This window comes from Pimephales promelas, chromosome 4 (assembly GCF_988280905.1).
Source record: "Pimephales promelas chromosome 4, fPimPro1.hap1.1, whole genome shotgun sequence".
NCBI lineage: Eukaryota > Metazoa > Chordata > Actinopteri > Cypriniformes > Leuciscidae > Pimephales > Pimephales promelas.
Window position 1 is genome coordinate 16,765,274 of NC_142772.1, and position 14,645 is coordinate 16,779,918.

The following is a 14,645-nucleotide window of genomic DNA, read 5'->3' on the forward strand; positions in this document are numbered from 1 at the left end:
TTTGGCATGGCGCTAGCCAAGGATCAAGACACATATGTAAAATGAAGTGTGGAGAAAGTTGTCATATTTAAATACTGTTGATGTGCAGGTTCCATGGCAACATATCTGGAAAACGATATGTTGCTTCTTGTATATTTCACAACACATTAAGTTGCACTAAAAGCAGATTCAGTTTCATCAAAAACATATGAATCTGGCAAAGTGTTATTATGTTGTTTCTGGTACGTATCGTGGCAGTTCAGAAATTAAATGTGCAGTGAGAGAAAGAAAAAAGATTAGTGCTGTATTGCATTTAAAAAGTAACATACCACCAACCCTAAACTTAACATATGGCCTTAAAGGTGCATTGCGCAACATTTCATGTTAAAAATACCCTTTTTCTAACCCATACATGCTTAAACAATCGCCTGATGGGCTGAATGAGCCCTTCTCTGATCACTGCGATTGCCTCCATAATCCTGTACAGTAAAAAAAATAAGAGCATTTCGGGCTCGAATTTGAGACTGAGCGTGATGTCATGTGCGTTCACGCTCACCTGGCTATGACTGACTGGCAGGTTTGTGTATTCGCCGCCATTCTCCGTATCAGAGAAGACAACTCAAGCGACAAAACTTTAGTCAACTTTCCACAAAAGTAGAAGATGGGTTCAAAGGGGCCGTGTACACCTGGTCACTTCATGCGTTTTCTGTGATCGGATAGCTATTAGATTGTGAAAAGACCAGGGTGTAAATGCTCTCCGAAACGCATTCGCGACGATATAGGGCTGTCGCGGTAACCGCAATATTGTAGTACCGCGCTTCTGACAAGTCAACCGCAGAGGATTGCACGTAACCGCAGCAACCGCGATAATCACGTTTTTTTTTTTTAGAAGGCTACACCCTTCTTGTTTTGAACTTAATGCATGTGTATTGAATCTATCTAAGCTATCCCATAAATGGGACGGCAGTGGCTCAGTGGTTCATGTGGGTTGTCTACGAATCGAAAGGTTGGTGGTTCAATCTTCGGTTCCACCTGGCCAAGTGTCGAGGTGTCCATGAGCAAGACACCTAACCCCAGCTGCTCCCGACGAGCTGGCTGGTGCCTTGCATGGCTGACACTGCCGTCGGTGTATGAATGAGTGTGTGAATGTGAGGCAAATGTAAAGCGCTTTGGTGGCCATTAGGTCTATGAAGGCGTTATATAAATGCAGTCCATTTACTGAATGTTAAACAAGTTAATAATGATAACAAGACTGTTTATCATGGTGATGTGTTAGCCTACAGGCTTCACACAGTGAATGAGAGAGATCGGTAGAGCGCAATTACCTGCGTTTGTCTTTGAAGTCGTGAAAAGCTTGTCGTGTCAAAGGTAAGCGAAATATTTGTCGCATCATCATTTTAACGGGTTTTTTGCCCATAAATGTGCGTCAGCAGCAGCGCTGGTCAGCATCCCACAGCACAAGGAAGTCGCGGGGAAATAAAATCAGTGAGTCATCATAAGTGAAGCATCAGCTTCAGCGTTGCCCATGCGACGCATTGCTGCTCAGCTGAGCCTTGAAAAGTTGAACCTCAAAGTTAAAAATAATTAACATCTTGTTTCTTTACATCTCTTTTAATGAATCAGCTTTTTTAAACGTGTTCGTTGAATGAACGGTTCAATGACTCGCTCAAAGTCCGTTGTCATAACAATATGCGCGTGTAACGGAGGCCAGCTAGTAGTTGCTGTGTGAGTAAACCTCACTCCCTGATCTCAATAGGCGCTCTAGCGACAGACGCTAGAGGCTGCAGTCTTTAGCCTCCTTGTTAGCGCTCCTGACTCTCATGCCGGAGACCTGGGTTCGAGGCCCGCTCGTAGCGGGTCGAGTTGGACCCGGGTGTGAGGGGTTACATTGGTGCCATGACCCGGATGAGAGTGAGGTTTAGGGGGGTGAGTGTAACGGAGGCCAGCTAGTAGTTGCTGTGTGAGTAAACCTCACTACCTGATCTCAATAGGCGCTATAGCGACAGACACTAGAGGCTGCAGTCTTTAGCCTCCTTGTTAGCGCGCCTGACTCTCCGGTTCGAGGCCCGCTCGGAGCGGGTGGAGTTGGACCCGGGTGTGAGGGGTTACACGCGCTGAGTGAAAGTCTTTCGATGCGCATATACTGTAGACGCTGTTTAGTTTCGGTTACATTGGTTACTGAAAATGTCCTCGTTTTTGTCCACAACGTAAACTTTATTTATATAGCAACAAATACATATAACAAATACAAATAAATAAATAAATGCCGGTAATACCGCATATCGCGCTATTGAGCCACTCAACATAACCGCAAGGGAAATTCCATAACCGCGACAGCCCTTGCGACGGATTTGAATCTGATCGCTCAAACCACTTGAGGATGTGGTCTGGGCCGTATTCCAGATGAAACTGGACAAGTGTAAATGCATCTGGTTGTTGAAACCAGGCTATATATCATGTTATTTTAGTCGGATATGACGACGCTACTGCGACACGCATGATCACCTCAGATGAGCCCCTATTCATAAAGCCAGCGCACCGCTATCTATCGCAAATCAAAGTGAAAGTAAGTCGCAGACGCTTAACACTACCATCTTCATTAAAAGTAAAGAAATGAAATGATCTTACCAAGGCTGTTGCCGCTCTCTCTTATTGCTGTCTTTGCTGATTTTGAAATTAGCCGATGATCAATAAAATGCAGTTCAAATCTGTTGCTTTCGGTGACGTGCACTTCATTAAATCTGTAAATAGCGCAGGAATTGAAGATCAGATTTATATCCGTTTATATCCGGTGTAAATGGAATCGTTTTGATAAATCAGATAGCTATCCAATCTGAGAAAACGCATGAAGTGGCCAGGTGTAAACAGCCCCAAAGAGACTGGCTTATAGTTCATTCCAAACCCCAATGCAAACTCCACCTAAGACAAAGAATATACAACTTCTGTCTAGTGACAGGTGTCAGAATAATACGAGAGTCAACATCGGGAAACTTTCAACACATAGAGAGATCTCTGGTCTGCTCTAGGGCTCAAACGAGTCCTAAGTAATAACTTATATTGTTCATGAACGTGTTTCCATAATAATACAATCATAAGTGGATACAGTAAGCACATCAGCACTCCAGTTCAACATGGAGATAGATGGAAACAAAAACCGAAGTTTTCTACCACCCCCGTTTCTCCCTCACACACACATAAGTGTGTAATTTACGCAAATGCCTTTCCTTTCATATATTTTAAATGGCTTGCAGATTTATAACTCTATATTACTTAATTATGACTGTAACAAAAGATGTGTGCGGCTGATGCTCCTTTGGTTATGAACAGCTCGTGCAAACGTGTGTGTGTGTGATCCATGAGCGCGCACACCTCTGGTTTCAGTTTCGCTTGTCGCCAGTGGGGGCGTAGTTCTGCAAAAACTCAGAGACTTGTGTTTTGCACCTTTAACAAAAGCAAAGATAAAAAGTATTTGCTGAAACGACCATGCCATTTTAGCTTGCTTCAACAGTCTTTGAGATCTTTCACAGGACAGGACTCGTACCATAGTGCTCTGCATCGCAAGGGCAATGCTGTGTCAGGTGAGATACTGAGCAAGTTTACTATGTCAGAAAAGTAATACTTGTGGAGTGTCATGAGTGCATTTGGCAGGAAGTGCACGAAGAATCAAACTAAACAGAACTCAGGGAAGCAGACATAAAACACCTTAACATTAACAAGAACGAACAACAACTGAAAGAACCAGGGAGCATAAATACTACAACAAGGGCGCTGAGGGAGCTGATCAGATAAATAATAGGACACAGGTGAATGTAATGACTAATTAGACTGAGGACAACTTGGGCTGAATCCGAAATCACCCCCCTATAGCCTCAAATAAGGCATTATTTGAGGGGACAGCCATTCGTAGTTGTGTCCGAAACTATGGTGGACGTTATTGAGTGCACTCATTCAATCCCACATGTACCGCAATAACGAGTGTACAACCGATGTATGCTTAACGGCTGTCTGAAGTTACGTCTCGGAGATCGGAATCGGAAGACAGACGTTGCCTAGCAACACACCCCCTTTCCTCGGATTTCTCCTCTCGGACGTCGGACAACCGTGAGGACACCGAGCAAGAATTCTGTTTCGGAATTCAAGATGTCTGCGACCTGTGTGACTTGTATGAATTGTTTTCATTGTTTTTGAACCGCTTTGGTATTTTAAAAGATGATTATAATCACTCGTATTACTGCGTCCCCTGTAGGTATGGGAATGGGTTGTTGTGAGTGCAATTACTAACGCTGGTAGCTTTGCTAACGGAAGATTAACATGAAAAACATTAAATAAAGTGAACATTTTCAAGTTCATATGGCTGCGTTTTGATAAGGTGTTTTTTTTTTTTAATTGTAATTGCCCGGTTCTTGGCCAGTGCTACGATTACAACAGCTTTCCGGGTGGCATCCATTTTTTTCTCCTACTCGAACACGCAAAACATAATAGAATGCTTGAAGTGTGGACAGGACGTCATATCCGAGGTCCAAGTCAGTTCGTTGGCTATAATAGAACGCACCATTAGCCTAGGTCACAGGACAGAACCAAAAACAAAATGAAGGAGGGAACACAGAACATACATGTGACGTGGAGCTGATTATGTGATGCAAATGTCAAATTGTATTACTGTAGTTTACAAAGCATGCACTATGATAAATATTTTTATTTCATACTGTAACAGTATGTACTGTAGGTAGAGGCATGTTTTTCCAATGACCAATGACAATAAGTTGCAAAATTGTCTTTGTGCTTTAATCCATAGAACGTATAGATTGTTCTATCAAGTATAGAACATTTGTTGGTTTCTTTTATAATTTTATAGTTGTTGTTGTGTTTGAGATGTGCTTGGACAAAAAGAAGGGCAGAAAAAGTTTGTATTGAGGGTCAAAAAGAGAAACATGAGTCAAACCTCTGTCTAGGTGCTTTAAATGCACACATATTCTGTTATTTTAATATCGTTAATCACATTACAAATGTAATGTATTGACACCCTTATATTTAAAAGTCATAAATTCCATCTATTTTTATATTACATTTTATTGTCAAATGAAAGCCAAATGAAACCCTTTCAAGTGCACATACCCCTGACTGGGAATCAACTCCCTGTTCAAGAGATGAGAATCAGCAAATCCCTTGCCCTTCAAAAGGCCATTGATTTCTTTAATCTGCCTATCATTTACACAGGGGCAGGTCTGCCAGCTACCAAACACTGAGTCACCTCTGTGTAAGATTAGTAATTCTGACACATATGTTACTTGTCTGCCTTCAAAATAGGTGAATCTCACCTTTCCTGCTGTCTCAGTGCTCTCTGACAGCTGGGCTGGAGCCTGAGGACAGGCTCTCTCAATGGAGACTTTCACTGGGCCCATCTGTCCCCTTCTGTTCTGAACCTCTCAAACACACTGCCTGAGGATAACAGAGAACAGCTCTTCACCTTCAGCACGCACATCATCCAGACGACATGACAACTTTATATTCAATACTTATCATTATGTTTTAATGACATACATATTTACAGTTACTTTATAGAGCTATACAGTTCAATTATTTACAGTTCGATTTTTAATATATATATTTTTTTTTCATAATGTCTGGAAGACAACAGCAAGAATAATGATAACAGTAATAATTTATATAAAACATTACTTCATATAATTAATTGTATGATATTAATAGATTTGATGGTTGTATTTGTTGTTGTACTCTCTTCAATATAAAATAAAAATATGAACAGCAACAAACAACAACAATAAAATGTTTAATATTGTTATTTATATTGTTGTTGTTTTTGATGTAATTTTATATTTAATAAACATTATTTTATAAGCATATCTTTATGTTTTTACAATAGGCCTTTTCATATGAATTCAATACTTTATAGACTTCTCCGACAGACAGTGACAGTTAATGAACTCTCTCATTGCAGTCACAAAGGCATCAAAAAGGAGCAAATCAGAGGAAAAAGATTAGAAACGTCACATCTTGGTGACGAAAATGATCCCCCTTCACATTGACAAGCGCCCCCGCAGTTTGCCCCCCTTCCTTTTCTACCCATGCAGCCATTAAAAGGCATCTGTCATTATAGCCCCGCTGAGGGGCAGACAAGTCCACTCTACTCTCGGGGCCCACCGTGAAAATCTCCAGCTTCCCCATGGCTGAGCTGAGCTTGACGCGAGTAAATGACAGGGTAGGGCCCGGTTCGGCCGCTCAGCATCCCGAGGCACTGCACTCCTGTAACCCTGCAATTAAACCTCTCCTGCAGAAAAGGGAGGGGACATTGTTAAAAGAGGGGGACAACACAAAGAGAAAGTAAATCAAATGAACATTTAAGTGTGAAAATGAAGCTAGTGGTAAAGAGTCCAAAAAGAGGCTGTAGATCTGAGGGCAAGAGAAATAATACCACTTTGAGGTCATTTTTCCCTTAATTTTAACGTTTTAATCATCCAAACACGAATTTTGCAAGTAACCGTTCAGGAAACTCACAAGCTACGTCCACTAGGGTAACAATTTAGAATAAGGTTCCTAGCTGTTGTTGTTGACAGTTGGTGCATCAGACAGGATCAAGGTGTGTGTGTGTGTGTGTGTGGGCGGTGCATTTGAGGCTAAAATACTGCTAAGTGGTGTGTTTGGTTTTTATAGGAGGTGGGTCGTGGTGTAAGTGCTGTATGTGTGTGTGTGTGTGTGTGTGTGTGTGCTACTGGGTGTATTGTGTTGAGTGTAAAAGGTCTGTGTACGATGGCTCAGTGGAGTAGGGAGCAATTCACAGCTCCACACCTCCCTAAAAATGATATCCTCTATTGTGTCATACGTACTGAAACCAAGCAGGACACAAACAAGTTCTGCACAAGATTATTGCAAATGGAAGGTCTGGACTCTCAAGGCCCTTGGGACTTTCTCTTATCTAATGATAAAGTGATACCAAGAGGCATGGAAAGAGATGCCTAGGGTCTACATTGCGTGTGTGTGTGTGTTAAAAACACCAAGACAAGACTGTGTGGCCAGAGTCATAAACCAATAAATCAGGGCTGGACCAACATGTCAGAATTAATCAGCAAGCTTGTCAATCAGTTAATCAATTAGTAAGGTCTTAATGGTCATGAGATGAATCAAACCAATGAGAGCCACGTCAATCATCTCAACACCTTGGTCAACCACAAAGTGATCTATTGTTCAAGTTCTCCAGGGAAGTACTCTATCTGTTTTCTGATATACATTTTAAATGGTGAAACTTTAAGACTCACATTAAACATGCAGTCACTCATGACTGTGCTGAGAAATTGAGTAGCAAAAAAAGCGAAAAAAAAAAAAAAAAACATTTTCTTTTTGCCTCTATGATTGCCACTATGTTTAAGTTATTTATCAGAGCACATTAATGTTTTTTTTTTAATGTTACAAACATTTCTTCTTCCCGTTACACATTGACATCTCTTCCTTAATGATGACGTATACAAAGTCGCAAGGGATGGGCTACAAAGTAGTTAATTGTCTAATGGCCAGATGACTTTTAGAGTGACTTTTTTGTGGTAGCTTACTTACATGCACAAGCAAAGTAGTTAACAGCAATTAATAAAAAATGAACATAATTCCTTGTTTGCATAAGATACACTGGTAGAATGAGAACCTTAGCGCTTATCATTGAAGCTCAAAAAGTGTGATAAACATAAATAATAAAAGGGAACAAAAGGGAATAAAAGTTGATTTCAATTTCCACTTGATGCCAACATAATTGATTAGTTAATGCATAAACTTTGGCAACCATAACGTTTTGTAACTAAACTAAAATTAAAATAAAACACCCTGCAGTACACAAAATGCATTGTGTATTTAAAACATTCACAATTACTTATTATTATCAACATAAATTGGTTTCCGCCACTGAACACGGAAATTGAAAGTTGGGGTTTAAACAGAATAACGAGGTTCCTGTTGGTAATAACTGTACGTCTTCATGGTGTCGTTCAGTCATGTTGAACTCCTAAATACAGTCATCCCAACATGGCAGCATTTGTGCCATTTGTGATTACATAAGGCTTTCGAAGAACATACATTGGCCACATAACGTATAAAGTTGCACGTGCAGTCAGACATTTTCTTACCTTCCCTGTAACTAAGAAAAAGCAGCATGGGCTTTAAAATGAACCTTTAAAGGCAGTTATAAAGAGAGAGGGGCGAGTAAGGTAAGTGTACCTCATTTAATTGCTCTCTTGGTGGCACGACTCACTGGGAGAGGGCTCTTTTCAGCCTCTTGTGTGACTGCACAGCAGGGCCTCCGTAATGGAACAGGTAGAAAAGGCATTTATCAAATTTGCTTTTATTAGGAGGAGAATTTTAATAGACTGAGAAAAGGTAGACCTGCTGGGGAGAAAGCCGCCACTCTCACAGGCCTATCTTGGTAAATTAGAGGCTGCCAATGTCCACCGAGGACTCGGTGGGCTTAGCAGCTGACAGTCATCGGCACAATAGTGACGATCCAGAGTCAGACGAAGACCTCCTGACACTGCCGGGGTGATTTTCAGTCCGTTAGGTGCTTAAGCGCTACAGAAAGGCAAATAAACCAATACTTGAGTGACACGATCAATGGAAGGACGGATTGTCTGTCAGGTTGACACGGACGCCCGGATTCAGAGAGTGACACAGCAGATGACAACAGCTGCCACGGCTCTATTCTCTCGAGCCATCATACACATGAAAACAAGGTGACAAATATGACACACTCTCCTCCTGAGCCTCTCTCCAGTCGGAGTTCCCACCTTCACACTCAATAGACTGCTTGTCACCACGCTCGCTAGTTACAGCTAGTTATGTATTTACCACATTTATATGAAAAGGAAGGAGCAGAAAATAACCTGATGCAGAGAAAGAGAAGGAGAGCGTCGGTAATCTCTGGAGCAATCAGCGGAAAAGTGCGCTTCGCATTTTTCAATTTCTACCTGCCACTCGCAACTCAGGCTGCAGCGGATATGCTTGGCAATTTGCCAATCAGTGTGTTGTGTCGCGCAGGGGGAGTCTGTCATGCTTCTCTGAGTCACACACACACCTCCAATGAACCACGTCTGATATCACACACACCGTCTTTATTAAGAGTTACGTACCACCGGCTAGTAGATTTAAAAAAAAATTGTCTAGTAAACAGGAATGATGCGTCTTGATTTAAGTTTACATGGCGGAATATTCTACAGTTTGTCGACACAACGGAGATGTCAATCAAGTAAAGGTGATTTTTTTCTAGAGCAAATTAAAGGGGAGAGACACTTGCTTGTGATCATGTTTATTCACAGAAGTGCATGTGTCTGAGATTCAGCCACCTAATTGGCCCTCCTCCTGAGAGTTACAGGATCATTTAATAAGGAAGAGGGGGGCTCTGCTAAAGAGAAGAGCTCGATAAGATATATTATACTGATGAAGCTCAGGTGTTTCTAGAAATGTTCAACAGTTCCTGTAATTCCAAACCTTTAGGCCTACTTTATTTGAAGATTTAAAAAAAAAATGTACACTCTGAAAAATGCTGGGTTGTTTTAACCCAATTTTGGGTAAAATATGGACATACCCAGCCATTGGGTTAAAAAATGTAATTTAAAAATGTAACCCAATGGCTGGGTTTGTCCATATTTTACCCAAAATTGGGTTAAATCAACCCAGCATTTTTTAGAGTGTATTTAGTAAATCTTTAATGAAATGAATGAGCATGTGTAGTGTACTTCAAATCGTAAATGTATATTAAAAAAAAATGCACCATATTAAGAAAGCTTAAAGAGAGTGCACTATGGCCTGGTTTCCCAGAACAAGGCAGATTAAGCCAGGATTAGGCCTTAGTTAAGTAAGGACATTTAAGTAGCTTTTGGCGAAACAATGGCACTTACATATTTTAAGATATTTAAAAAAATGCATTTTAGTCTGGGACTAGCTTAAGCCTTGTCTGTGAAAAATGTCTTTTTTAAATTTCAAGTGTTTCCCAGAAATCGCTAACCACACCTATAAGTGTATCTTTTTAAAGTATATTATTTCCATAATAAGCACTCTTTTTTTAAATATGCTAAATTGTATTTTTATTGGATCGTCATGAGGGTGAGTAAATGATAACAAAATCTGTATTTTTGGGTGAACTTCCAAAATTTGACAGACTGATGTTATCTTGATTTCCTTCAGGTATTCATATATCAACCAAACCATGGAGGCTCACCTTATGACAAATATACCTTATGGAGGCTCACCTTATGACAAATTGCCAGTTTGCTTCCAGACCCAATGACATTAATTTATGAATTTTTTCTTTTGCTGCAATTTTATTTTAATTTAAATCATTTTGATCATTCTATTACTTCCTGCCACATTACCACATAATGTAGTTAGGCCTGTGAATTCCAAGGTGTTGAATGAGCCATAAGAAGTATAAAAAATAAAATGTAAAAAAAGTTTTTTTCCATCAATGTACCGAAGGCCACCAACTCCGCCATTCAGAGCAATCCACCAGACATGGTATGGTCGGACTGTATAAGGCATATTGTGCCAGTGAATAAAGAATATAAATGTATTTGATATTGTATGGAGTCTAGCAAAGAGAAGCCGACTCACCCTTTCTCACAGAGTAGATGTTTGTGAAGCAAATACTCCCTTTGCCACCATAATTAATCGTTCTCATTAAAATGACAATTCTTACAAATTGCCGTCGCTTCATTTGTTAGGCACATATACGGTCCTGAAAGGACAGACGTTTCTAAGGCCAATTCATTGAACAGGCTCTGCAAGGAGGAGTAGTGAAAAACAAAAACAAAAACGTAATTAATGTTTTTGTTTGAGCGCAGAACAATTCGCAGCTTTCTGTTACCTTGATGCGTTAATGTCTTTGTGCATATCTAAAAATTCTATTTTACTGATGGCACATTGTACCTCTTGTTTTGTTTTGATTACACCACATGTAATATGCAAACTGCAGAGGCAAATTTTACTTTCCTTTATTAGAGAGACACAGGGATGATTATTTTCTAGACAAATAGAGGGAGGAAAAAAATAAAGAGGAAGATTCTTTGCATTTGTTTCAAGGTGGACAAAACAGTGTACATCCGTGTAACGATCCGCAGCTGATTTCCAAAATAATGGCCGTCATATTAAGATGTTAATGTACTGACTAATGAAAGCGTATGCTCTCGTTAATGCGATTGTCATGCAGTTATCAATACCAGAACATTCAGTGAAGAGCCTTAATGTGTTTGTTTATGCATGGAAAAAGAGCTGCAAACCTGAATGATTTTCATTTTTGACAGCAGCACATTTTTGGACTTTGTATTTTCTATACTTTAAAAAAGTGAAATGGAAGAGAAATAGATGGCTGAAAACTAAAGCAAGCTTAAAATGTTAGTTCACACCAAAATGAAAATTCTGTCAGTAATTACTCGACCTCATGTTGTTCCAACCCCGTAAGACAAATTAGGAAATTTTTTTATTAAATCTGAGAGCTGGATTACTCCTCCATAGGCTTCTTAAGGGATCGAAACTGGCAGGCCCAGAAAAGTTAATTGCTGGATTAACGTTACTCACACAGGTGAGTTTACTAGACGAACTAAACTTGTGAGGTAACGCAGCACTGCTTCACTTGGTCTAACAATACACTATCATACTGAACGGCATTTAAATGTGTTAGTTCGTTTGCTATACAAAACTAGCAGTAAGGTAGATCAACGTTAGAATAACATACTGACCACATTCTAGCATTTCATCACGTTGATCTAACGTTAGTATAACGTTGAGTTGTTTTATTTGCTCACCTAATAAAGCTGTCAAGTCGTGACTCGTGAAGCTCTGTCAAGTCCAAGTTAGTCGTGGACTTGGAGCTCTTGGCATCTCAAAAACGCCATGCTAATATTGGTCCTTTTAGTTCTCCTTGTTTGTCCCAAAGTGTGCTTGCCATGGTCTATGTTTGAAACAAACAAGACACACTAGTACGCAGTTGTCGATGTCTGTCACCATGGTTACGTCATGGCAATGGCAGTATGAACGGAAACCGAGGAGCTTGGATATTGCGTCATTGACAGGCGACATTTTTTTCTGGGACGGCCACTTATTAAAATTGGAATTTCTCTGAAATAAAAAATCTTTTATTTTTGGGATATAAGTACACAACTGCAGGAAATACATTCACCTAAAGGATTATTAGGAACACCTGTTAAATTTCTCATTAATGCAATTATCTAATCAACCAATCACATGGCAGTTGCATTTAGGGGTGTGGTCTTGGTCAAGACAATCTCCTGAACTACAAACTGAATGTCAGAATGGGAAAGAAAGGTAATTTAAGCCATTTTGAGCGTGGCATGGTTGTTGGTGCCAGACGGGCTGGTCTGAGTATTTCACAATCTGCTCAGTTACTGGGATTTTCACGCACAACCATTTCTAGGGTTTACAAAGAATAGTGTGAAAAGGGAAAAACATCCAGCATGCGGCAGTCCTGTGGGCGAAAATGCCTTGTTGATGTTAGAGGTCAGAGGAGAATGGGCCGACTGATTCAAGCTGATAGAAGAGCAACTTTGACTGAAATAAACACTTGTTACAACCCAGGTATGCAGCAAAGCATTTGTGAAGCCACAACACGCACAACCTTGAGGCGGATGGGCTACAACAGCAGAAGACCCCACCAAGTACCTCTCATCTCCACTACAAATAAGAAAATAAGGCTACAATTTGCAAGAGCTCACCAAAATTGGACTGAGTTTCGATTTCTGTTGATATATTCAGATGGTAGAGTCTGGCGTAATTTGGTGTAAACAGAATGAGAATGTGAATCCGTCATGCCTTGTTACCACTGTGCAGGCTTGTGGTGGTGGTAGTGTAATGGTGTGGGGGATGTTTTTAGGCCCCTTAGTGCCAATTGGGCATTGTTTAAATGCCACGGCCTACCTGAGCATTGTTGCTGACCATGTCCATCCCTTTATGGCCACCATGTCCCCATCCTCTGATGGCTACTTCCAGCAGGATAATGCACCATGTCACAAAGCTCAAATCATTTCAAATTGGTTTCTTGAACATGACAATGAGTTCACTGTACTAAAATGGCCTCCACAGTCACCAAATGTCAACCCAATAGAGCATCTTTGGGATGTGGTGGAACAGGAGCTTCGTGCCCTTTATGTGCATCCCACAAATCTCCATCAACTGCAAGATGCTATCCTATCAATATGGGCCAACATTTCTAAAGAATTCTTTCAGCACCTTGTTGAATCAATGTCACATAGAATTAAAGGAGAACTTCGCTGCAAAATGAATCTTTTGTCTAATAACACATTGGTACCTAGTCGACCATTCTCTGAGATTTTTTTTCATGATAATCGAATGTAAAGACTTTTATCTCCAAAAACTGTTTAACATATAACACTAGTATATGGGGGCATTTAATACGTAAAAAGAAATCGCTAGTTAATACCACTAACAAGGCTCAAAATAGCCACACACTAACACAGAAACATAATGAGGGTCCCTACATGCAAAACAAAGCATTGAGAACTTTGTAAGACAGACAGTTTAATAAGAATATATTTTATAAAGACAGTCCACTTTGTGAATACATAGGAGTTCGCTGAACTTCTTACATTTCAGCTCACTTGGCACATCGGTCGTGGTTCGACTTATCGAGACTATTTTCCAAAGATGGCTTCTGCATGTATACACGAAGTGGACTGCCTCTTCTTATTAAACTATGCTTAGTTTTGCATGTATGGAGCCTCATTATGTTACTGTAATAGTGTGGGGCTATTTTGAGCCTTGTTAGTGGTATTAACTAGCGATTTCCTTTTACTTATTATAGTATGCCCCCATATACTAGCGTTAAAATTTAAACAGTTTTTAGAGATAAAACTCTTTGATTATCATAACTATTTACCAATGTTTTATTAGACCAAAGGTTAATTTTGCGCCAGAATTCTCCTTTAAGGCAGTTCTGAAGGCGAAAGGGGGTCAAACACAGAATCAGTATGGTGTTCCTAATAATCCTTGCAAATGATTTTTGGATATTTTACTACAAAATTCTTACATATTGTACCTTTAAAAATCCAAAAAGCCAGAGGGCGGAGGGCGGGGAACATGTACTGCAAAAAAAATAAAATAAAAATTACTGCACCTTTGAAGTCCCTCAAAATCTGTTTTTCTACCCACCAGTGAGCAATATGCCATATTTGGACCTCTGATTTAAAATTTTACCTGCACTTACTGAGCTAAGTGCACTAACATGCTCTTCATTCATGTAGCATAGCGGCGAGGATCAGCTCTCAGTAATGTGTAGCTTTGTCCAGCACACTTCACGTCCATTATCCACTTCATGTCTCCTCTCATGCACAGTGCAGCCTTATGGCCTTTTAGAATAGCCTTAATAACCTCAGGGCCATAAAGCTAAAGCTTTAGGACAGAACTGCACATCTAAACCTTGAGGCACAGGATCATCGAGGTCACCTTTGACCCCCCCCCCCCCCCAGTCCTTCTATACAGAGAGGGAAGAAGCATCAGGCCACACAGGGGCTTTGTGGTTGTCCAGACATGAAGGCAAAGGGCTGGAGAAAGAGCATGGCATGGATCACACTACAAGGAATGGTTCAATACTGTTTGTCGCCAGTACGCGTTCCAAGTTCTGATTGCGCTATGAATGTCAG

General features: G+C 40.3%; 1 long non-coding RNA gene across 1 annotated transcript in view; it reads right to left on the reverse strand.

The window, feature by feature from the left end:
* Positions 1-689: 689 nt before the first annotated feature.
* Positions 690-14,645, reverse strand: part of LOC120471893 (uncharacterized) — a 37,215-nt gene continuing 23,259 nt past the window's right edge. Inside the window, exons 2-3 of the long non-coding RNA XR_005620865.2 lie at positions 6,142-6,268; positions 690-5,418 (exon numbers count right to left, since the gene is read on the reverse strand). This is a non-coding gene — a long non-coding RNA (uncharacterized LOC120471893). The remainder of the gene's footprint in view (positions 5,419-6,141; positions 6,269-14,645) is intronic.